This window comes from Pan paniscus, chromosome 7 (genome assembly GCF_029289425.2).
Source record: "Pan paniscus chromosome 7, NHGRI_mPanPan1-v2.0_pri, whole genome shotgun sequence".
In the NCBI taxonomy this organism is placed as follows: Eukaryota; Metazoa; Chordata; class Mammalia; order Primates; family Hominidae; genus Pan; species Pan paniscus.
The window spans coordinates 91,227,795-91,251,207 of NC_073256.2; the positions used below are offsets into that span (position 1 = coordinate 91,227,795).

The window sequence follows — 23,413 nt, forward strand, 5'->3', positions numbered from 1 at the left end:
AATCTTTGCTCACTGCAACCTCCGCCTCCCAGGTTCAAGCGACTCTCCTGCCTCAGCCTCCCGAGTAGCTGGGACTACAGGCTTGCACCACCATGCTCAGCTAATTTTTGTATCTTTTTATAGAGATGGGGTTTCACCATGTTGCCCAGGCTGGTCTTGAACTCCTGACCTCAGGTGACCTGCCTGCCTTGGCATCCCAAAGTGCTGGGATTACAGGTGTGAGCCACCGCCCCCCGGCTGGTTTTTGTTTTGTTTTGTTTTGTTTTTGATACTTTCCTGATCGCCTTTTGATGTTTGTCACTAGAACACTGACAAGTTTATATTCTTTTAAATACCACTTGCTGGTCGTCATGCTTGCTTTTTCTTTATTAAGAATATGTTTGAATTTTAACCTGTAAAAACAAAATTTGACACAGTCATATCTTGATTCTATATCTAACAGCAGTAGTGTTTATAACATATTTACACCATTGTTTCATTATTGTTGGCTGAAGTAATTCCTAGTTAACTTTTCATTTTCTGGTTAAAATTGTAATCTAATTCCGTGATCTGTTTATCACTAAATAACAGAGTAATCAGTAGTGACTGAATATTAGGAGGGACAATTGAACACTTTTAAACTCAATGACATGTGAACTGAACATGCGCAGGTATCATAAAACAAAGTTTGAAATGACTTGTTTATAATAAAACAATAGCTCTTTAATGAGGAAATGGACAACAGCATGTTACGTTTTGCTAAAATAAATATAAAATGGATTATATTTCTAAAAATAATGAATGTTGCTATATTAAAATATTTATTCATTTATTTCAAATAAGTCAATTTTTTTTTTTAATTTTATCTTAATAAATTAGTCAAGGGATGGTTACTTTCTCTTTTCAATGCAAATGTAATTCCTTAAGTGGTTTTCATGGCCCAGGGCATGACTGCATTTCTCTGCATCTTTTCTCTTTAACAGGGCTATTAACATTAAGCAAGCAGAAGTGTTCTCTTGTTAAAAAGGAACAGTCCACCCATTCCACCCAGAGAAGTTCCCTCTGGTGCTCGGCCCCTCCCTGCACTCAGGTCTGCAGTGAGGCCATTTCTTTTCTCAGCTTTTGTTACACTGCCCCCTGCATCTCACCAAGTGGACTCGCAGTCTAAATTGTTAAGGTTTCTCATATTTTTTCCTCCCTAAAACGTAAACATACCATTGGTGCAACTCTTCCTTGAAGCTTAATGTCGTGTATTTAATGCTGGACTTAGGTAAATGAAAGGTCCGCTCTCTTAAAACTGAGAGAAATTATTCATTTAAATAGAATGTATATAATACTTTAAAAACTGTGTATCTAATATCTCTTAAAAATTTATTATAATAACACTTATTAAGGATTAGACAAGGTGATACCTTAGCAAGTGTTATTAGTTATAGTTTCTTAGATATATTATCTCTGTATTGATATGTCTCGATCAATAATAAACAGCACTGATATAACTGACCTTTTAGTACAGTTTGCTATACACATGGACACTTTCACATAAAATACTTCATGAATTATCACAACTTTATTATTAGTAGTATTACAGATTCAAAAGTAAAGTTAAGGAATATTCAAGTTAGGGAAGCCAAGTAGATGGCTGCTTTTCAGAACGTAAATTTTTATTGTTTTAATGAAAGAAAATATGGCAAAATTGGCAATATATTTTCCTTTTGACCCAATGTGTCATTAAGAAGAATTTTAAGTAAATTAGAATGTTTAGCTCAGCATTTCTTTAAATAGAAATTGTTAGAAACGAATCACATGACTAAATAGGAGAATGGCTAAGTACAGTGTGGTACATCTTCATGATGAGCAATAAACAGTCATTACGAATCATGTTTTCAGTAAAATGGAAAATGGAAAAAAGCTCTCAGGTTAATAATAATTGAAAAGAGTGATATTTAGAAATGTATAGTGCTTCTGATTGCAACTGTGGAAACATACCTTTGAGTTCTGAGCCAGAGTACTCCAGTGCACAAGGCTTCTGCCCATCTCAAGGGCCTCCCTGGAATTCTCCTGGCCATCCTCTTTGCCTGGCTACTTCTTCAGGTTACAGCTTAAGTGTTTGTTTCTCAGGAAAGCCTTTGCTGATCTGCAGGACCACTTCAGCCACATTATGTTCCCCAGTTACATGTTCTCACAAAACTCTAATTTTCCTTCATGGTATATATTATGATTATAATTAATCACCTTGTGGTATCTTTCAAATGTCTGTCTTCCCCAATAGACTATCAGCTTCACTGAAGCAGTAACTGTGTCCTTGTTTACTCAATGCCTGTCCCAGTGACTGGGACATAGAATGAGCTCAGTAAACATTTGTTGAGGAAATGAACAAATGAGTGAATTGCAAGGCACTCTCTGAGCACTTTTGACATAATTTCATTGAGACTCCACCAAAAACTTATGAAGTAGAAACCATATTTATTACATTTTATGGATAAGGAAACTAAATTGTCAAGGAAGAAAATTGGCCAGAGTTATACAGTAGGCGGACAGCTCCAATGTAAACCTGACGTCTCTGAATATTGTGCACAAGCTCTTAGCCGCCAATTGTAAGTGGTTGTACTGAATGTAACTAAGATAACTATATTTAAATGGTCAACTTTGTAGGTCAAATATGCAGAAATATTACAAATCCTTATATTAATTTGTTAATAAATTTATAAACATGTTAAATTCTGAAGAAAATATATAAAAATGGAAATGGTGGTAGAATTGCACTGGTTCTTATTTTTTTCACACAATTCTACATTTCCCAAATTCCCTATACCAAGTACTTACCATTTTCTATAAAAAGGAAGAAAACCATTAAAGCATGTTGGAGCTAGGTTTCAAGTGTGAATATTTTGACATCAAATTCCAAAGAGTTTCCACTCATCAAAAGAGAAAAGTAGATCACTATCTTGTGAATTGGCGCACAATTTACAATTAATTTTTCTGAATAATTTAACCCAAAATCAATGTCATAAATATATTTTAATAATGTTCAATGTAAAATTCTATGTAAAAAACTGCAGAATAGGTAGCTACATTAAGCCTATACCATAGAAACTGTTAATTAAAGTTTTGAGCTGATTGAATATATTTCTTTCTATGTATAGCTTTTATGCTTTTTGACATTTTCCTATCACTAATACTGATTAGCAATCAAATTTATACCATCCAGTTTTAAAGATACCTAATTTATTTATTTCAAACTTCAATATTTAAGATAAACTTGCCTTTCAAAAATTAATTTTGTTCCTCAAACTCACCAAAGTAAAACATAATTTAAAATCTATCTCTATAGATTTCCTCTTACACTTTTTATTTTGGTTTTCCTTCCAGTGATTGCTGCCTTGACCGTCCCTGCTCTTGAAGTAAGTACAAATGAGCAAGGACCCTGAAAAACTCTGGGCTCAGATTGCCCTAGTTTGTTAGATAATTTTGATGGTACAGGGGCATGTATTTTGAGATACAGCATTTGGTAGTCTTTGGAGTTAAGTCATACTGCCGACACAGATTCTACTGGCTGTTGCAGACACTAGCTTCCCCACTAGGTCTGCTCTAGCTGCCAACCATATCCTTCATCCAAAGCATCAGATGTGAGCCCTGAATGATTATATAGGGCCCAGTTTTATTCAGGCCTTAATGCCAAACTTACAGATGAATGAATGACTGAATTAATTACAGTCCCTGCCTTAACTGGATTCTTAATTTCTAGCTCTTCTTTCTTGACCATCACATTTGACTTCTTGACCTTAACCTTACAAATGAAACTAGCTGTCCTTCCTAAGGACATTGTCCCTACGATCAGCCTTGGCCAGATAATTTTCCCTTAAGTTTTCTGCATGTCTTAAAGTATAAGTCTCCATTGTCCCTCTTATAGAGACCTCGACATGCTTTCTGGTTGAACCTTAACAGTACCTTTTATTATATTTTAATAACCAGATTTGAGTAACTTGATTTGGCCATCTTTCTTTTTCCTTCATTGATCATATACATATTGAATCTGTGTTATGTACAAAGTAGTAAGCTAAGCCCTTAGGAAGAAAATAAGATACCTATAAACAATAGTCCTTGCCTAAGAGTATTTCACACTTTAGTTAAATTAGTAATAATTACTATAGTTCTTTTGTAGAAACCAATTTCAGTTCATCTGTATCTTTGTAGATGAAAGCTGACCAAATTCAGGCAAAAAACAAACAAACAAAAATTTTCTATGCTGAAAGTTTATAGTTGATTTTGGGATTTCACTTTCTAAAAGTGAATTTAAAAACTGAATAGCCAGGCATGGTGGCTCATGCCTGTAATCCCAGCGCTTCGGGAGGTTGAGCCGGGAGGATCTCTTGAGCCCAGGAGTTTGAGACCACCTGGGCAACGTAGCAAGACCCCATCTCTACAAAAAATAAAAAATTAGCTGGGTGTGGTGGCATGTGCCTGTGGTCTCAGCAATGTGGGAAGCTGAGGCAGGAGGATCACTTGAGCCTGGGAGATCGAGGCGGCAGTGAGCCGCCATGATCACACCACTTGCATTCCAGCATGTGCGACTGAGCGAGGCCCTGTCTAAAAAAAAATGATAAGAAAAAACTAGGTAATGTTAAAATCCAACTTACTTCAACAATTTAAAAATTGGCAAATATTAAAAACCCAGTTTTTTACTCATTTCTGATTAATATAAATGCTTTAAAACTCATTTTGACAACCTTTATATTCCACTATAACAATATTTACCTTGGGACAGGCTCCTTTTGCCAACTTGCAGACAGGTTTTTCTTTTACATGTAATTGTATGCGTAGATCAGCGATTCTTACTTATTTTTTTATTTTATTTATTTATTTGTTTTTAAGTTTAACATGCCGTTGGCTCTAGAAGCTGCCATGTTTAATAATTTCAGGATAGACACATATTTGATCTTTTATATTTGTTATTTGGTTTGTACACGTAATATCACTGATCTGCTCAACAAATCTTTAATGGCTTCCAATCATTCATGTAAACAAATCTGAAATTTTCTGTCTAGCTCTCTCCAAACCCTCCATAAAATAGTCCCACTCTTACTATCCAATCACACTTCTCACATATCCTTTCAAACACTAATTATTTGCCTTTCTTTGATCCAAAAGTCTTCTTTTCTTTTGCCTACCAATCAAAATTTATCTATCCTTTAAAGCCCACCTTAGACCCAATTTCATGATCACTCCAGTTCTCAATTATGAATTTTCCTCTGAATTTCAGGACTAACTAGAATTAGAATAATTTCTTTTCTCACTTGTTCATGCTAATTAAGATGATCAATATTTCCCTCCACAAAGATTGACTCCTTGTATTAGGTCATTCTCACACTGCTATAAGGACATACCTGAAACTGGGTAGTTTATAAAAGAAAGAGATTTGACTCACAGTTCCTCAAGGCTGGGGAGGCCTCAGGAAACTCACAATCATCGTGGAAGGCGAAGCAAACACGGCCTTCTTCACTTGGCAGCAGCAAGGAGAAGTGCCAAGCAAAAGGGGAAAAGCCCCTTATAAAACCATCAGATCTCTTGAGAACTCACTCACTATCACGAGAATAGCATGAGGGTAACCATCCCTATGATTCAATTACCTCCCACCGGATCCCTCCCATGACGTGGGGATTATGAAAACTACAATTCAAAATGAGATTTGGGTGGGGACACAGACAAACCATATCACTCCTTGAGGGTAGGAACCATGCTTTATATTTTTCTTTATGTCTTTGGACTCCAGAAACAAGGGCCACTTATTAGGGAGTTTAGAAATCACTGTTGTTAAATGTAATTTGACAAAATTGGTCATTGGACTTTTTTTGTTTTGTTTTGTTTTACTTTGTTTTTGAGATGGAGTCTCACTGTGTTGCCCAGGGTGGAGTGCGGTGGCATGTTCTTGGCTCACTGCAACCTTTGCCTCCCAGGATCAAGCAATTCTTCTGCCTCAGCCTCCTGAGTAGCCGGGACTACAGGCATGTGCCACCATGCCAGGCTATTTTTTTTGTATTTTTAATAGAGACACGGTTTCATCATGTTGGCCAGGTTGGTCTTGAACTTCTGACCTCAAGTGATCTGCCCACCTCAGCTTCCCAAAGTGCTGGGATTACAGGCATGAGCCACTGTGCCCGGCCTCATTGGACGTTTTGGACAATAAGCTTAGAACAATACAATCTTTCTTAGGACTTTAAAGCATTAGAGACTTTAGGGATTAATATAGCAAATTCTTCATTTTACAGATGAGAAAACTGCGATTTACATAGGGACAGTATGGATCAGCCATTCTTAATAGCCTTTATCTCAGTATCTTTGATAGCCTTTCTCATTCTATTTCCTCAAATTTAAAAAATGAATATAAGGAGTGTGATGTTTTCTGTCTATTAAAAAGTATGAAAAGGCACTGTTTCATCCTTGGTTTGGTCAGAAAAGCAGAAAACACTTCAGGAGTTTTAAGTAGGAGGGATTTAATTCCAGGAGCAAAATGCTCACAAAACTAATGGAAGACCTGGAGAAATAGAATTCAGGAAAGACCACTGTTAGCTTTTAGGCTCACCGCTCACTTTGGTGAGTCAAGAAGCTCCCAGCACTGATCAAAGAAAAGGCCTCCAATATGGAGGTGGCTGAATTCCAGAAAAATAACCCAGAAGCCACAATAGCATCTCATATTTGGTGGAGCCACGTATTTATTCACCTGCAGTTACTGGAGGAATGGTAAAGCTCCTGCCTTTCTTCCACCTTCCAAATTTTACCTGAGTGCTTCTAAACGGCAGAATCTGTGCTGTGAAGGAAACTTATTTTTAAATGTATTAGCATCTTAGTTCTTTATCTCAATGGTTTGGTGCCTTTCAATTTAAGGGCAAATATTCCTACACATGTCAATAGCTCACAAATTATTTATCTGCTCTAACACTAAACAGTAATTGATGTTTATAATAATAGAATTATTAATGCTGGAAGAGACCAGAGATAAACTGACCCTCATCTTCTCATTTAAAAAACTGAAGTCACATAGCAATGGTGTTGAAGGGCCAACCTTTTTGACCTACCTCCATGGCTCAGATGGAGTGTTTCCCTGTTATACTTGTCTCTGAATTTGCCTACTGCTTTATAGTTACATTCAATTGAACTCTATAACTTTCTGATTTAATAAGGATTTAAACTACCTAATTATTTAGTGCTAAGACCACGGTTGAGTTTTATAAGACACTTCAAAAAATTGTACATGGGGACATACACACAGGTGCAAACTAAAAGGGAGTTTAGATTGCTCATTGCTCTTCCAAGGTGAAATCACCATTTTATCTGATGACTTACAAATGAAAAATCTGGCCAATAAATCTATTTAGTCAGATTTCTCAACATTGTGAATGATCCTCCTGGTAGCCAGATATTATGTCTATCATGACATGACCACTTATTTCATGTTGACTTGTTGTTCTGTGTGGAACTTCCTGTGGCACTAGAGTTTTCTTAAGTATAAACCATTCCAAAATCACACTGTTATTATGGGTTGCTTTGTCCTCAGGCTCTCTAGGACTCCTTTTGGGCTATTGGTCTTTCAATGTGCAGTTAGGGGATAAAAGTAAATCATTTAATCTATGCAGCATGTCACTCAATAGTATACTTTTGGAAATTGTTTCCACAGGAGCACCAGCGAAAGCAGCCAGTCTGAGATATTGACACTACAGAAAAAACTGACAGCTTACTCCTTGTATTGATTCTACTCTTCTCTACAAATATAGACTCCGTTCCCTACCACAGCCTTGTAAGTGGTGCCTGCTGAGGCTGCTAAATTGCTTTGTAAATTATTTATTACTTGGACACCTTGTAAAGATCTCTTTTCTTCTTGTCTGACTTGCTTGTGCTTTCGTATAAACTAAAAGGTCTCAAAGTGTACACTGACCACAACCTTCTTATGAAATCCTTTCCTTCCTATCTTTTATTGCAAATATGATCTTCCTTGACCCTATTATGACTATGCCTTTTATCATTGGTTTTTATTTCTGATCTATTGCTTATAAAATATCATAAATGTTTATATGCACGTTTGGAGCCTGGCACTGGGCACTTAATTAGCATATTCTCAAATTAGAAAGTTTGAAGTATTTAAAGAACATTTATTTAATGATGGGAGTTTCTATTAATAAAAACTGTTTATCAGAGCAAATGCACATCTTTAATTTATTCGCACTTATGTGGTAGAGTCAATGTTCTGAAAAAAGATGGCAAGTGTTTTCTCTCTTTTCTTGATTATTTCTTCTTAGGTTTTATTTTATGATTTTCTGAAGAATTTTAAAAATGTTCATAATGTAGATAATGAAAACAATATTTTTTGTCCAGTAAGCAAAACAATTTGAGCAGATTGCGATTGTTGACTTTTAGCTAACTGAAACCATATACTCACATATAAAATACTCAATAGAAAACGTCTTTGCTTAATAATTTGCATTTTCCTGTCTCCCTCTCTTAGCTTCCTATATTAGTCAGCTCAGCACTAGTATAAATTTGGTGATTTAGGTCCAGAGTTATTTCAGTGCCTCTTATAGTTTGGAAATCCAAGAAGCTACTCCTCTCATCCGTCCCTCAAAATTCATTAGTTTGTGTTTGGAAAGTACAGGATTTTCAATCTTGTCTCTGCCATTTATGAGTTCTATGACTTTAAGCAAGTAAATTAGCCCTCATAAACATCAACTTCTACCATGAAATGAAGTAGTAATAATAATAGTAATAACATCTATCCCAAGGATTATTGGAAGAATAAATGTGGTATATTTGGAGTGTTAGAACGGGCATATATTAGGTATCAGTGATGTTTACAACATGTTACTGATACAAATTTTTTTTACTTAAGGATTTACTTTTATGATAATTATATTTTATACAATACCAATAAATACATGTTGAGAATAAAAAATGTAGTGAGTAATTATACACTAAAATCATAGTATCTTATAGGCAATTTTTTTAGGTCATAGAAATTTGAGAAGCACAAAAACGCACTTCTAAAATCACTATAATTCTTTTCCTTTTCTTTCCTTTTTTTTTTTTTTAAGACAGGATCTGGCTCTGTTGCCCAGGCTGGAGTGTAGTGGTGCGATCTCCGCTCACTGCAACCTCTGCCTCCTGGGGATTCAAGCAATTCTCGTGCCTCAGCCTCCCAAGTAGCGGGATTACAGGCACATGCCACCACAGCCAGCTAATTTTTGTATTTTTAGTAAAGAAGGAGTTTCTCCATGTTGGCCAGGCTGGTCTCAAATACCTGACCTGAGGTGATCCATCCGTCTTGGCCTCCCAAAGTGCTAAGATTACAGGCGTGAGCCACTGCGTCCGGCCAGATCACTGTAATTCTCATTGAACTGGGAAATGCAAGTCGCTTAGAGGACTAAGGATTAGACCATAAAGATTTATAAGCAGAAGAGTCCAGCTATGTCTAGACAGGCCACTGTGGTTAAGAGATGGGCACACAAAGAACAATGCTTGACCCAAACAAGTGGTTTTAGACAGTGGGGCCCTTAGCCATAAGCTTGAAATCTGTTTCAATAATATCCTCTCCAGGCCAGGTTTACTCCAGAGCTGTGCTGGTTTTCTTGTAGACTGCTTTGTGCCAGCACATATTGCTATGACTTCATTTCATTTCTTCCTTACATACTGAAGGTAATTGCTTTTAAGATGAGTTTTCTACACCTGTTTTCATACTCAATTCCTGGCTTGAAATGCTTGTTTCTTCACATTATTCCAATGTTTCAAGGCCCAGTTCAAATGCCACCTCCCCACACAGATCTAGTCACTCTTACTACCACCTACTTCTTTCCTCCTCTTCTAAATCCTTTCAGTTTTGATAGTGTGCATTACCCTAAGTAGTGTCTGAGATCAGATAGAGTGCTCTCTGGTTTAATAACTGTTTAATGTAAAGCTATTCAGCTAGAAACCTGTAGGAGAGGGAAGAATCTTAATGAAAGATTAAAGGAGAAGCCAAAGGCTGGTTAAAGCAGAGTATTTTCAGATAAAATGCACAGTCTAAGCACCAGATGGGAGCATTATTGTGACCCCCCATGTCTGCACATTTCACATATGTGTCCCATTCTCACCAATAATGATGGCCTTCACCACAACTTCTTTGTAGATTACATAACACTTGCACATAATTTACTTCATTTATTCCTGAAAGCAATTTTATGAGATGGGTCTCTTTATCCTCATTTTGTAGAGAAGAACCAAAGCCTAGAAGGGGTTACAATGATTTGTCCTGAGTCACACTGAAGTCCATTACTTTTATTTTCTATCCATCCCAGCTGACCTTACACAGTGGCTCATCCTACCCTCACAGAAACCACTCGAGGAAGGCCAGAAAGATATTTCTGGCTTTGAATTATAAGCAAGGAGGCTGATTTCTCTTGAGAAAAAGTGAAAGAAAAACTTCTCATCCAAGCACTCTCTGCCTTTTCCCTTTGTGGAGCAGGGAGAGTGCAGTTCTCTGAACAATAAGATTGGTTTGACACAAAAAACAAGTGGAAGTTTGCACACCACTTTGTGCAAGAAATGCATGAGGGAACAGAGTTGGAATATGACTGAAATATATATATATATATATATATATATATATACACACTCACACACATAAATATGTATGTAGTCATATACATATGAATCATAAATTGCTTAAATATGTGTGAAAATATGTATTGAAAACATGTAGATCTACCTTATTTTATATACATTTAGTAAAATTTGGGAAGAAGGGAAAATCTCATCATTGGAGTGGACCAAATTTGTGTTAAACAATTTTAGAAAAGACAGCAAGGTATATATCTGGAGGGAAAGGAACTATTAGACTGAACTGTACTGAGTAGATTGAGTTTCATGTCCTGGGAAGAAATGGAGGCTGGTTGGACACATGCTTCCCCATCCTGAAGAGTGCTTAGAAAAAGGCGTGCTTTCTTTCTCACAGAATGAATCATTGAGGCAAAAGCTATAAAGGTATGTAAAGCAAAATAGCTTTGCCAAATGTTTATACCATGGATATTTCCAACAAAAGTGTAAGAGATTGTCCATTTGACTGCATTCTTATCAATACTTGGTATTGTAATTGAAAAATAATAAAATGCTAGTTGGAAAAGTTAAAAAATTATTGTTTATAATGTTAAGTTTAGGATGAAAATTTTCTATATATTTGTTTACTAATTGCATTTCTTTTTTTAAAAAAGTATATTTTTAAATTTTCTGTTTTATCTATTTTTACAATAGTGTTTTAAAATCAACTTATGTAAGCTTCATTGTGTTTTTTACCTGTTTAAACAATGTTTGATAAGCATATATAATTCCTACTGATGAAGATATATAAGAATTAGAAATTTTTTTGCTGAACCTGTTAATTTTATTAAGCCTGATTATGTTTTTATTGTTATTCTTTTTCAAAAAAAATGTTTAAAAATTTGTCCCAAGCAATTGGGGGTACATTTTCTTTAATTTTCTCTGTTGTTACATTTTCCACTGAAAGCAAATTTGCAGACATATACGTCAATGCCAAATAATAGAATCTACGCTCCATATATTAATATTTTTCCAATGTGATATCTCTGAGCAGCATTGTATTGCTATTTCAAATAGTAATAGTATATATTAGGAAAGCTGAATGATTATAAACTTACAGTTCATTCACAAAATTTACTAAGTTCATACTTTGTTGAAACAATTGTAGAGAAATCAAAGTTGTCTAAAACATCAAACCTTCCTGCAAAGAGAAGACAGTTAATGAGATTATAAACATGTATTCAATACATTCACAAGCAGCATGAAATAAATGACAATAAAATTAGACAAAGTGTTATTTTTACACAGAGTAAGGAAAAAAGCTACCGCTCTCCCATACAACACACACACACACACACACACACACACACACACGCACACACACAGGTTGACAATACACAAGGAGACCAAGAAAAAATCATGTGATAGATATGTGAAAATTTAAGTCATTTTTATTGCCTGAAATAATGAGATGAACATTAATAAGGTCTTTTATTACAGTTGCATAAATTGGGCTTTAATTTGTGACCATTGAGAATTCTGCTCCAGACTAAGGATTAAATTTGTTTTTATTGAATGTAATAAATAAAGATTACACATTAAAATATTATGAATCATGTGCATTTAGAAACAATCTTATCAAGGACCAGTATTGTGGTTTATTAGTTCTTGAAATTATCGCCTAGATTACTGCCTTGAACATAATAAGTGGTCATTATTTTTTTTGAATGAATGAATGGTGGCAAAACGTAGTATTTGAAAGGATTAACTTTTAGATAATACTAGTAATAGCATATGTAGAAATAAACATGCACTAAAATGTACAATTATAGAAAAATATATTTATTTAACAATAAACATCTCTACTTTAAAAAGGTAACAAAAACAGTGTTTATTTAAATTGACTTTGAATTATGACCTGCTATCTATAAGCAAGGTGATGTTTTTGGTGTTAAGGAAACTATATAGTTTCATAGTTTGGTCTCCATCAATTAGTAAGTGTAAGTGATGCCAGTAGTACACTGGTATATCTTATCAAATAACAAAACACTGAAGACAGAATAAGATGAATATGATAGGAGAGAAAAAATGGCAGAGATTTTGGAACACAATAACTTTTGCTTATTCTATTTATGCTTTTGCAACTGATTCACAGACTATGTTCCTAAAACTTAAACTAGTATCCTCCTACTCTTCTCATTGTGTCATCTTTGAAATCACCAACAATGGTATTTCGTATCATGCAGAGTCATATAGAAAACTTTAATACAGGTGTAATATCTCTGAAGTTTCCATGTTTAATATCCCCATGTGATGGCATTCACTATTATCACATTTACTATAGATGTTAAGGATGGGAAGTTATTATTATATTAAAGAAGACTTTGGATTACTAACTTGTAGTGTTTCTGTAGGCCTCAGAATTCACTGTGCTGAGGAGCTAACAGGATCCTGACATTTAATTGTCTCTGCCTGAGCATTCTGTCAACTTTGGAACTTGTATGAGGCAAGTGTGATAACATACATAAAGACAGAACACTTCTAATTTTTTTTTTTTTTTTTTTTTTTTTTTTTTTAAATACAGAGTCTCCTCTGTCACCCAGGCTGGAGTGCAGTGGTGCGATCTTGGTTCACTGCAGCCTCAACCTCCCGAGTTCATGCAATTCTTGTGCCTCAGCATCCCAAGTAGATGAGCCCACAGGCCTGTCCCACCAGGTCTGGCTAATTTTTGTAGTTTTAGTAGAGATGAAGTTTCACCATGTTGGCCAGTCTGGTCTCGAACTCCTGGCCTCAAGTGATCTGCCCGCCTTGGCACTTTTAATTTTGTATAATAAAATATTTGATACAAACATACACACTACATATGCAGTATAAAGAATAATACTGAAATAGGTACAATATAGCCCTTACCTTAATAAAGAAATGGAACAATATCAATATTTCTATATTATTTTGTCCCTATTATTGATCAATTATTTATTCTCTCCCTCTTCAACAAAGTCTTTAAATTTTGTGAGCTACTGTATTATAGTTATGAGCAGGTACTACTAATATCTAATAACTGAATGACAAAATATCTATGGGAAAAAAGTAATATCAAAACTAATATTTTAAAATCTGTTACTTCTTTAAAAGTAATGTATATTTAAATCCAATTTTAATATAAGTAATATGCAAAAAATTTGAGAGATCCAGGAGATCCAGAAAATTATTCTGCAAGAAGAGTAAACAAAATTTACCATAAAATGTACTTCTTAAAGATAATTGGTTTTTTAAAAATACTATTCTAGTCATGGTTATCCTTTATTCTTTTTTTCTTGTCATGAGCTTTTCCTGATACCTACTGGCAGGGTTTTAGCAGCTTCCTGAATATATCTTAATATAATATATTTTTTTTCAACTCAGTGGATGTTACATTAACTTCATGGCACTGGAGGTCTTTTTGTTTATTTTTCCTGAGTCTGTCAAACCTTAACTGCTCACTCAAAAGCTTGACGTTACCAGTTTTTCTCAGGGCATTTTCAAACTCCTAGTTATTTTAAACAGCCACCAGAATTCTCCATCTCACAACTTTCAGAGGGGATTTACTCCAAAATCTTGGATTTCTTAATCTTGCATCTCTTCTTACCACTTAATTTATTAAAAAAAGAATCTCTCTACAAAGCTCAAGAACATAACTGGTTGTCATGAAGGAGCTCCTATAATATTTGGTTTTTATTCCATGAAAATTAATAAGACTATAACCAGACAAGTGGAGAAAAAGACATAGAAAACATAGAAGCATATATAGAAATTATAACGAAGCAGCATCAAATACATTATTACTATATATATATGGCATTAAAATATGTAAAGATAGGTTTTGCTATGTCTCTGATGACTGTCTAAAGTTTTGTGACTATGAGAAATGCAGTTTTTGGAAAAATGAAGAGCAGCAGTGTCTACTAGATTTAGAAACATTATCTTAACAACAAAATGCAAATTTTGTTGCAGAAAAGATATTTCCTCAGTTCCAATGCCCTATGATTCAGAAAAACCTAGTTGAGTAGGGGCTACAGCCCTTTGCTTGTTTCTCACTAGCTTTGATGGGGTATATAAATGCTGTGTAGATGAGAAGGGCTTGAGGACTAAGAACCAAACAGAGTTGTGTATTATCTCTGTTTTAAGACAAAGTCTGTTTTCTCTATTGGCAGAAAAGGTGGGTGTTTGTGTTCGTGTTTGTGTTTTTGGGTCATTAAAATACATTTAATTTTGTCAGACAGAGGACACCACATCTGATTCCTTGTAAAAGGAAGTCATAACTGCTGGACACATAGAGACCAGGAGAGGGCTAGATACTGTAGAGAAATTAAAAGAGGTATAAAGTACAATATATAATACATCTAATAAATAATTTATTGAAGAAAAGGTAAAATGGTTTTGGCTAGGCACGGTGGCTCACGCCTGTAATCCCAACACTTTGGGAGGCCGAGGCGGGCAGATCACGAGGTCAGGAGTTCGAGGTCAGTGTGGCCAACATGGTGAAACCCCGTCTCTACTAAAAATACAAAAATTAGCAGGGTGTGGTGGCAGGCGCCTGTAATCCCAGCTACTCGGGAGGCTGAGGCAGGAGAATTGCTTGAACCCAGGAGGCGGAGGTTGCAGTGAGCCAAAATCATGCCACCACACTCCAGCCTGGGTGACAAAGCAAGACTCCATTTCCACCCCCTCAAAAAAAAAAATAGATAAAATGGTTTCATGTAGCTGCTGAAGACAAGCAAATCATTATAAATTTAAGGCAGAAAAGCTTCATTTCATCTTAACTCATATTATCAAATGTCTTTCTTCCTAGTTGTTCACTGATCTTTCCTAGATATCATGGATTTCTTTACAGTGCTGAAAAAAGAATCTGCCCAGATATTCCTGCATTCTCAGCTTTTGTTACTGTAGGTTAAGAGTTTATTTATAAGATTCCTAGAATTTTTTTTAATTAAAAGAACATTCTTATGCTATAATATGGTAAGTCAGTTTAGAAACTAAACTTAAATTGCATTTAATATTATCCTGTCTTAGATTTTGTTGTAAAATGTTTCAAAAAATGTATAAACACTACTTAAAATTAATTGGAATATGATTGATATAGTATACATATTAATAGAGACGCTACTGAAATTTTTAAAATAAATTTGAAGTATTCATACCACAGGCAAATGCTAGGACATTTGGGAACCACTTAGAATTTTTAAGTTCCACCATAGAATCCCTGTCAGCACACAAGACAAAAAAAAGATATGCTTAATGCAAGAGATACATATATTCTTATTTCAGCAACATTATATATAAATCAAATTTCTCTAAATAAATAATATTTTTCTAATTATGACTCTTCATTTTGAGGTATATTATTCAAAGCCCATATCTAATTTTTGGGTCTTCTATTAACTTGTTTGAAGTTAAAAAGGAACAAAAAAGCAATGAAAGTCCACTAGGAACAGTAAAGTTTCATAACAAATTTGATAACTTAGATGAAATGGACAAATTTCTAGGAAGACACAAAGTATCAAATCTGACTCAAGTAAAAATAGCAACTCTGAATAGGCTTATAATATGTAAGATAATTAAATTAGTGATCAAAAACATTCCCACAAAAAAAGTCCAGGATTATATGACTTCACTGGTGAATTCAAGCAAGTATTTAAAGACAAATTGTCACAAATCCTTTGAAAACACTTCCAAAAATTGAAAAGAAGGAAACACAACTTATTATATGAGGCCAATATTACCCTGATAACAAAATCAGATGAAGACATCAAAAGAAAAAAAATTGACAGACCAGCAATCTTATGAATATAAGTGCAAAAAATCCTCAACAAAATACTGTACTAGCAAGCCAAATACAACAACAGAAAAAAAGGATTATCTATCATAATCAAGTGGGCTTTATCTCACAAATGAAAGGGTGGTTCAACATTAAAAAATCAATGCACACTAAAAGAATAAAGAACAAAAACCACATGATCATCTCAGTAGAAACAGAAAAAGCATTTTACAAAATACAACACGCTTTTAAGAAACAACACTTAAAAAGCCAGAAATACAAGTGAACTTTAGCAACCAAATAAAGTATATTTATAGCAAACTCACATCAAACATCAAACAAATGCTGAAATATTTGGAGTCAGGGACAAGATAAGAATGTCTGTTTTTGCTACTTCTATTTAGCATTTTACTGGAAGTTCAAACCAGGGCAACTAAGCAAGAAAAAGAAAGAAAAGGTGTCCAGATTGGAAATGAAGAAGTAAAACTATGTCAATTTGCAGATGACATGATGTTTTATATAGAAAGCCCCAAGAAATCCCTCAGTAGCTATTCAAACTACTAAATGGGTTCAACAGGGTTATAGGATAGATACAAGGTTAATATACAAAAATTAGTTTAATTTCTATACATTAGCAAACAACAATCAGAAGGTGAAATAAGAAAATAATTTCATTAACAATAGCTTAAAAATAATAAAGTACTAAGAAACACATTTAACAAAAGAAATACAAGACTGTACACTAAAAACTACAAGCATTATTGAGAGAAATGGAAGAATTCCTTAATAATTGGAAAGACATCCCATGTTCATGGATTGAAAGATTTAATATATATGTAAGATGGCAATACTCCACAAATTGATTTACATATTTAACATAGTCCTAACAAAATTCCAGTTGTCTTTTTTTTGCAGACCTTGACAAGCTGATAATAAAGTTCAGATGAAAATTCAAGAGACCCAAAATATGCAAAAAAGAAAATTTAACAACAACAAAAAGAACACAGCTGAATGACCCACACTTTCCAATTTCAAAACTTACTAGAAAGGTACATTAATTAAAGCTGTACAGTACTAACATAAGAATAGATATATAGATTAATGAAATAGAATTTAGAGTCCAGTGGGGGAAAAACTCATATATTCATGATAAATTGATTTTGACAAGGGCACCAAGACAATTCAAGTGAGAAACAATAGTCTCTTCAAAAAATGGAGACAGGACAACTGGAAATTTACATGCCAAAAAATAATGTTGAATGCCTACGTGACATCACATACAAAAATTAACTAAAAGTGATCAATGACACAAATGCAACTGCTAAAACTATCAAATCCTTAAAAGAAAACATATTCATGAGCTTGTATTAGGCAATGGACTATTAGATATCACACTAAAAGCACAAACTACAAAAGAAAAAATAAATTAGACTTCACCAAAATTAACCATTGTGCTTCAAAAGACATTATCAAGAAAGTGAAGAGACAATTCATCGAATGGGAGATAATGTTTACAAATCATATGTCAGATAAGGGTCTTGTATCCAGAATATATAAAGAACTCTTACACTGCAGCAACAATACAATGAAAACTCAATCAAAAATGGGCAAAGGATTTGAATAGATGTTACTTTAAAGACGATATATAAACGAACAATAAGCACATGAAAAAATGTCCAACATCGTTAGTCATTAGGAAAATGCAATTTAAAACAATGAGACAATGCTTTACATCCCCCACAATGGCTATAATGAAAAAGGCAGAAAGTAACGAGTGTTGGTGAGGATGTGGAGAAATGGAAATCTCATGTATTACTGGTTGGAATGTAAAATGGCCAACTGCTCTGGGAAAATGTTTAGCAGTTTTTCATAAAGACAAACATAGAGTTAACATATGATCTAGCAATTTCTCTCTAGAACATGTACCCAAGAGCATTTAAAATACATGTTCATATGAAAAATTATGTAACAATGTCTATAGCATTGTTCATAAAAACTGAATAGTGGAAATAATTTGTATTTCCATCAGCTAACATATGGATAAGAAAATGGGTTATATTCATATAATAGAATATCATTCAGCCATAAAAAAATGAAGTGTTGATACCTATTACAACATGGATTAGCCTTGAAAACATTACACTAAGTGAAACAAGACACACATGCACACAAAATATTGTACAATTCCCTTCAGATGAAATGTCCAGAATGAGAAAATTTAATAGAGAAAGAATATTGATTAGTATTTTTCAGAGGCAAGGGGAGGGAGGTTGGGCATGACTGTTAATGTATATTGGTTTTTTGAGGACTGATGAAAATGTTTTGAAATTAGAGACTGGTAATGTTTGTCCAAACTTTTGAATACACTTAAAGCCACTAAATTATAAATAAATATAATAAACATGTATCTATATATAAAATGTGTTTATAGTTTATCATATATAATTATATTAGAATTTATCCTGGGAAATTGTAATAAAAAAGACTAACAAGGGAAGAATAATGAATACTACCAGATTTTAAAACATATTATAAAACTACAGGAATTTTAAAAGTTTACAGATGGCCAAGGTGGCTCATACCAGTAATCCCAGCACATTGGGAGGCCAATGTGGGGGGATCACTTGAGGCCAGGGGTTTGAGACCAGCCTGGGCAAGATAGGGAGATCGTATCTCTACAAAAAATAAAAATAAAAAAAATAATCCAGGCATGGTATGCACACCTGTAGTCCCACCTACTTGGGAGGCTGAGGCCAGAGGCTCAGCCCAGGAGTCTAAGGCTGCAGTGAGCTATGATTATGCCACTGCACTCCAGCCCAGCTGACATAGTGAGATCCTGTCTCAGATAACAAAATGTTTGGTAACATTTGGTACATAATAGACAGATCGATAAGTTGAAACAGAATCCACATGTACTCCAAAACACACACATACAGTTTTGTTATTTTTTTCAGATGAAAAATTATTGTTGAAGAGATTTTGTTCAGTAATAGTGTGTAGACATTTGGTTCGCATTCCATCAGAGAAAAAAATTACGTCGCTTACCAACTTCACATATTATGCCAAAATATATCCCAGATAAAACAAATTTTTTAAAGAAATGTTTTTTAAATTGACAAATTAAAATGGTATATATTTATGGTATACAACATTGGTGTTTTGAAATACGTATCTATCTTGGAATGACTGAATCAAGCTAATTAACATATGCATTATCTCACATAATTATCTTTTTTTCATGATGAGAATACCTAAAGTATTTTTTTTTTTTTTTTGAGATGGAGTCTCTCTTTGTCGCCCAGGCTGGAGTGCAGTGGCGCAATCTCGGCTCACTGCAACCTCCGCCTCCTGGGTTCAAGCGATTCTCCTGCCTTAGCCTCCTGAGTAGCTGGTACTACAGGTGTGCACCACCACGCCCAGCTAATTTTTGTATTTTTAGTAGAGACGAGGTTTCACCCTGTTAGCCAGGATGGTCTTCATCTCCTGACCTTGTGATCCACCTGCCTCGGCCTCCCAAAGTGTTGGGATTACAGGCGTGAGCCACCGCGCCTGGCCCTGAAGTCTATGTTCTTGGTGATTTGCAAGTATTATTAACTATGGTCAGCATTTATACAATAGATTTCTCGAACTTAAAAACAAAGTTTTAAACATAAAATAAAGTATATATAAAAGTTGTGTGAAAGACAGAGAATTGAGAGAACATGTTTTCCCTAATCCTCATGAGGATACCCTGTATAAACACGGTAAAACATAGAGATAACAAATAATAAAATTTGACTTGATGAATTTTATAAACCTGCATTGCAAAAATAGCAGTTTATAGCATATTTTAGGTAAATGTTAATTTTAATATGTAAAGAGATTTTATCAAGTGACAAGAAAATAGCAAACAGCCTAATGGGCAAAGGACAAAAACACGTAGGTCAAAAGAAAAAGTAAGCTTTTAAACATATACTAAAACGCCTCACCCTGTACAAATAATTAAAGAAGCACAAGGGTAAGCAACAATGTAATACTACTCTTACCATTCAGTTTTTAAACATGTCTTTTAATATTTGGTATAGAAGGGGTTGTGGAAAAACGGGCATTCTATTATGATATATTGTTGGAGTGTGTGTAATTATTATAATTGCTTTGAAATAATTTGACCTAAAAAATTTGACCTATACCTTTTGCTCAGAAATTCTTCCTTTAGAAAGACACCCATTGTTAGCAATTACGTTTGTAGGCTATTCATGATATTGTCTGTAATAGCAAAAGTCTGAAATTGTCTGTTAGTAGGGGAGTAGTCCAATATATGATGATATGGATATATTTTCAAACAAAATATGCAAAACAAAATGCATATTGTAACATATTTGTACTTTGAAAGTACACAAACACTTATACCCATGCAGTTTTTACTTGCATACACTTTTTCTGGACAGATACGTAGTATCTACAAAATTGTGAGGTATTATTAGGAAGGGCAGCAGGGGGTTCTGGAAGGAAAAAGAGATTACTTTTCATATAGAAAACTTCATAGGTAAATCACTCTCAAATATTAAAAACAATTTTCTGTGGTAAAGGAAAGCACTAGTTGAGAGAGCAGACTTTGACATTAGATAGCCCTGTGTTTGTGTTTGGTTTTGCTGCTTACTAAGCCTTGGGCAATTACTAAACGCTCTAAGCCTCAATTTCCTCTTTGTAAAATAAAGAGAAAAATGGCGATCACCTACAGAGCTATAAGTATTCAATAAGTTAAAACATGTAAAGTAACACAGAGATGTCACAGATTGATCACTTAATTAATGCCATATTATTTTTATTACTAATAGTAAGAATGATAGTTCAAGAGAGTTGGGTGTACAGTGTCTCTGGCTTCCAGTGAGAGATGTTGTCAAGATATTCTTACAACAGCTTCTGGTCTAGATCAGAGCTTTTTATCCATAGTGCTGTGATGAGCTAATGTGTCACAATCATTGTTGTTTGTGTTCTGAATAATTTGTTACTTATAATACTTTACTGAAGTTTGAGGTTTGTTGTATGTTAGAGCTGAATCAGTGTTGTACCTATAAATACCCTTACTCTCTTGAATTATGAAATGATTTTTTGAGTCTGACAAAGAGGAGTGGAGTCCTTATAGTACTTATAGGAGTGGAGAACTTACAGAGTTCTGAAAACTGCTAATAACTCTGGGTGTGCCAGTGAGAATGTGTCATGTATGAGAAAATCACATGGTCACAAGCTGTAATCTTTTGCTGTGGATGGGAACCAGTTTAAAGCTAGTAAAGAGGAAGTTCCAGGTAATCTAAAGGCCTAGGAGTCATGTGGGTTATGTTTAGAATACATGAGTCTAAGTTGTCTCCATAATCCTAAAAGCTAATAAAGTTCTGGGTGTATTGGGAGGCCGAGGCAGGTGGATCATTTGAGGTCAGGAGTTCCAGACCAGCCTGGCCAACATGGTGAAACCCTGTGTCTACTAAAAATACAAAAATTATCCAGGTGTGGTGGCATACATCTGTGGTCCCAGCTACTCAGGAGGCTGAGGCAGGAGAATCCCTTGAACCAGGAGGCACAGGTTGCAGTGAGCTGAGATTGTGCCACTGCACTCCAGGCTAGGTGACAGAGTGAGACTTTGTCCAAAGCACACAGACACACAGACACACACACACACACAAACACACACACCCCAAAAACAACAACAACAAAAATCTGGATATGATCAGGGAAGAAAACAAAACATATTTTTACCTTTTATATTAACAAGTGTTTCTCCCTTTAAAATATCAAAGATAGTTCTGGTTACTAAATCTCAAGAAAGACATGCTCTTAAAACTGGGATTACTAGGTCAAAAGTTACAAGTATTTTAATAACTCTTGATATATACATATATATTATACACTTACACACATATATACACATATACATGTACTTTTTGGGGGAGGGCAATTTACATTGCTGTTAGTGTTGCACGAGTGATATTAATTATCTGCAACACATAATGTCATCTACAAAAAGCTCATTTTCTAGGCATAATATATTTTGAGGTTAATGCACTGTAATTATTATCAAATTTGGACATTTTCCAATGTTAGTTTTCTATTTATATTTCCCTTTGTCTAAATTGCAAATTTATATTGTACTGATGATGATTTGTTTATGAAGGTCTTTCTATTAGGTCTTTTTATTAGGATAATTTCATTACAAATTAAAATGATCTCTTATTACTTATTTGTAAGTAACCCTGGGATTTTATACAGTGAATTGTGAATTGTGGAAACTACTGTGAATATCTAATCTGTTTCACTTTATAATGTTGTACTTTTGAATTATACCTATTATATTTGATGGGACAAGAGAGGAAAGATGAATGAATATTTCTTAATTCCACTCATTAATATAGGTGATTATAGAAACTTCTACCAGAATCTGGGATATGCTCAATTTTTAACACTCACGAGTATCACTGAGAAATTTTCTTTTCAGAGGGTTTTATGGATAATTTACTAGGGTTTCGAGGGAAGGTCTCTGTTTCTCCATGCCAACCTTTTCTGAAAATGTTAGTTTTCAGTACAAGTACTGATTTACCCACTAAATGTTGGTAGTTACTGATTTCTAAACTCAACTCTTCTGCTAACTTGTTGGTGGACCTTTGACAAGTCACTTAACTTCTTTGTCTCCTCAACCGCAAAATGAAATGTTAGTCTGAGATGTCCTTAAGCTCCTTGCTAGCTGTGCTTCTTTCCTGATTCATTTGTACTATCCATTTCTTGCCTCTAGATACACCTTTGGAATATGCAAATGAATTTGGAATTGTCTGTGTTCTAACCTGAGTTGGCTTCTCTTTCTACATCATTCTTTAACCCTTATTCCAGCACAAGACAAACAGTACAAAGGTCTCAAAAGTTTGGGACCTCAGATCCAGAATGTTTTGAAACAATATTCATTCACTAAAATATGAACAAAGTTAAAGCAAAATATTTAACAACATTGTTTTACCTCTCAATTTTTTTGAGTTTCACTGCCTTGTCATTTACAAACAAATATAAACGTACCTTATGATAGAGTTATTCTGTAAACTCCGTAATGCAAGA

At 34.4% G+C, this 23,413-nt stretch overlaps 1 protein-coding gene across 4 annotated transcripts in view; it reads left to right on the plus strand.

Annotated features, from left to right (window-relative positions):
* Nucleotides 1-23,413, plus strand: part of HNF4G (hepatocyte nuclear factor 4 gamma) — a 154,902-nt gene that overhangs the window by 70,282 nt on the left and 61,207 nt on the right. For 3 of the 4 annotated variants that reach the window (XM_034966254.2, XM_055116669.2, XM_055116670.1), the window contains exons 2-3: nucleotides 3,352-3,383; nucleotides 7,655-7,774. The gene's annotated coding sequence lies outside the window, so the exon portion shown is untranslated. The remainder of the gene's footprint in view (nucleotides 1-3,351; nucleotides 3,384-7,654; nucleotides 7,775-23,413) is intronic. The other variant, XM_055116668.2, reaches the window with a different exon arrangement.